We start from the raw sequence: 2,597 nt of genomic DNA, 5'->3' as shown, positions 1-2,597 counted from the left end.
ATGTATTTTACTGAGAAAATCCATGTGTTAGATAAGCTTCTTCAGACATGAGCTATAGTGTTGTTGACAGTGAATTCAGTGTTCATGAATCAACAATATATATATTAAATAAGATGTATTTAAACAGAAACACAGGTAAAACAAGTTTATGCATTGATCAATTAATGAAAATGTGACCAGAAGCTCACAGGAACTTAATTATGTCCAGGACCAATGGTTCAGCATTCGCTAATACAGTGTCTTGGTGACTTTATAGAATATAACTACCACAGACAGCAAGGATCCTCTATATATATATATATATATATATATATATATATATATATGTAATATGAAAATGCTGTCTCTGTGTCTTTGGATGTCTCTCTCTCTCTCCATATATATATATATGTATGTATATATATATATGTATATATATATACATATAAACTATTACATGTGTATATATGTCTATTTGTGTATATCTGTATAAACAGATGTACACACACACATACACAGAAACACAGACATATGTACACACACATAACAATTCTCATATATATGAAAATATTTAAATAAATGTTAAGTGACCAGATTATAAATTATTTAATTTTTATTTATATGTTTCAAAAATTTCCAAATGCTGTGGAATCACTATTATGTTCACAGATTCAAATAAATAAATCTCACTTCAAAATTATGTTACCATTTAATCAAAATGTCAAAAATGTCTACTTTCAGGAATTTTTTAAAAGATATTTATTTGTCAGAGAGAGTGAGGGAGAGAGTGAGCACAGGCAGGGGGAATGGCAGGCAGAGGGAGAAGCAGGCTCCCTGCTGAGCAGGGAGCCCAATGCGGGACTCCATCCCAGGACCCCAGGATCATGACCTGAGCCGAAGACAGAGGCTTAACCGACTGAGCCACCTAGGTGCCCCAGAAAATGTGTTTCTTCCATAAGAAAAAAATTGTTTGTGACACAAGTGACAAATTTTTAAATGTTACAGTGGTCACCTTGTTCAAAATTGTGCTGCACTATGTATATACTATTCTGATATAATAATGTTTTCTGTTTTTCTTGTTTTAGTAATAATAAAATGTAACTGGTTTAATCAGCAAATTCACCTACTAAACCTGACAAGGTAGCTCTAAAGTGAAGATACCTTTATGAAGCATGAATGCTATGAACAACACGGAAAGGAATAAAGTTTACAGTCCCATATTGACAGTGTGAAAGTGTATCTAGTTGCAATGAAAAATAATCCAATTGTATAAATATGAATGTATGGGACTATTACATTTTTCCAAACTTTCACAAATATGGTTTTGGAGATAGGAATGGGAGAGCTATGGTGTCTCTTGTACAAGACATAGCATTTTTTCCAGGAAATTTTAAGGAATGGAAGTCAGGTTTAAGTCAGAATGTTAACTAAGGGTTAAGGTAACACCAAGGCCTGTTGCTTAGAAGGAAACAGGTAGGATTGAAGGAACTGCTTTTAGCAGAAAAATGTGTAAAGAAAAACTAGAGCTTTCAAACCCTAAGAGTCACCTCTGAGTCGTCTTTGATTGAAGCTAGAGAGTGTTGAAGACACTGAGACTGCATTAAAAACAGTGACTTGATATGGGGGAAGTTTATCCTCACAGAAAATGAAAGTGGTAACACTGCACTGAGTTTGGGACTGTGCCAGAATTTTATCCAAAAAAGCAATTTAAAAATATAATTAATTGTGTCTTCTTTTGACCCCTTTATTTACCAATGCATGGAAAGTACATTTTGAAAAAGTATTCTCTTCCAAATTAGAAATATCACTTCAGAAATTTGCATGAGACAAGAACCTAAATTCAAAGTTTTTTTTATTAGAGCCAATAGAGAAAAAAAGCCCCCTTCCTTTCACTACTTGAGAATAGTATCAGCTAGTATGTATTGAGTATTCACCATGTGCCAGGCACTGTAAATGCTTTATAAGTATTAATTCAATTAATTGTTATTGACTACTTTACAAAGTAGGTAATTCTTTACTTCAGTTTTATCAAAGCAGTGACATAAAGCTATATAATGACAGTATTAGAGAGCTAATAAGGGTCTAATTCAGTCTAGCTTCAGAATCCTGCATGTTAACTAGTATCCTAGAGCAGCCACGATATATAAAATTGATAACAAACTGAATATTCCACCAATATAGATTTTAATGCATTCACTTTGTCATACTGAGTAAATATAAATATTTTACCCACTTTTTTCCTAAAAAATGTTGTCTGTATTTTTATCCCCCCAAATAGTCTGAGAAGACAAACCTAATATCACGTAAGAAAATAACCAATATTTCACTACCTAAAAAAACAAACAAAAAAACAACAAAAAAAAGCACAGCAAACAAACAACATATTAAGCTATTCCAATAAACACATCAGATGAGCAAAAAAGTGCTCTTGGAATCTTAAGATATACAATAAAAAGGAAGGGAAAGTCACTGTATTCACACAATAAATTTGAGTATTCTCTCCACCTATCGAGACTTATCTATTTAATAGATTATTTACATAATCACTGTGCAACATGGATCTAGTTCCAACTCCCATTTTGTTCTTATTTTATTTTATTTTATCTTATTATGTTATG

Source organism: Zalophus californianus, chromosome 7 (assembly GCF_009762305.2).
Source record: "Zalophus californianus isolate mZalCal1 chromosome 7, mZalCal1.pri.v2, whole genome shotgun sequence".
Classification (NCBI taxonomy): domain Eukaryota; kingdom Metazoa; phylum Chordata; class Mammalia; order Carnivora; family Otariidae; genus Zalophus; species Zalophus californianus.
The sequence above is the reverse complement of the archived record's forward strand: the minus strand, read 5'-3'. Positions refer to the sequence as shown.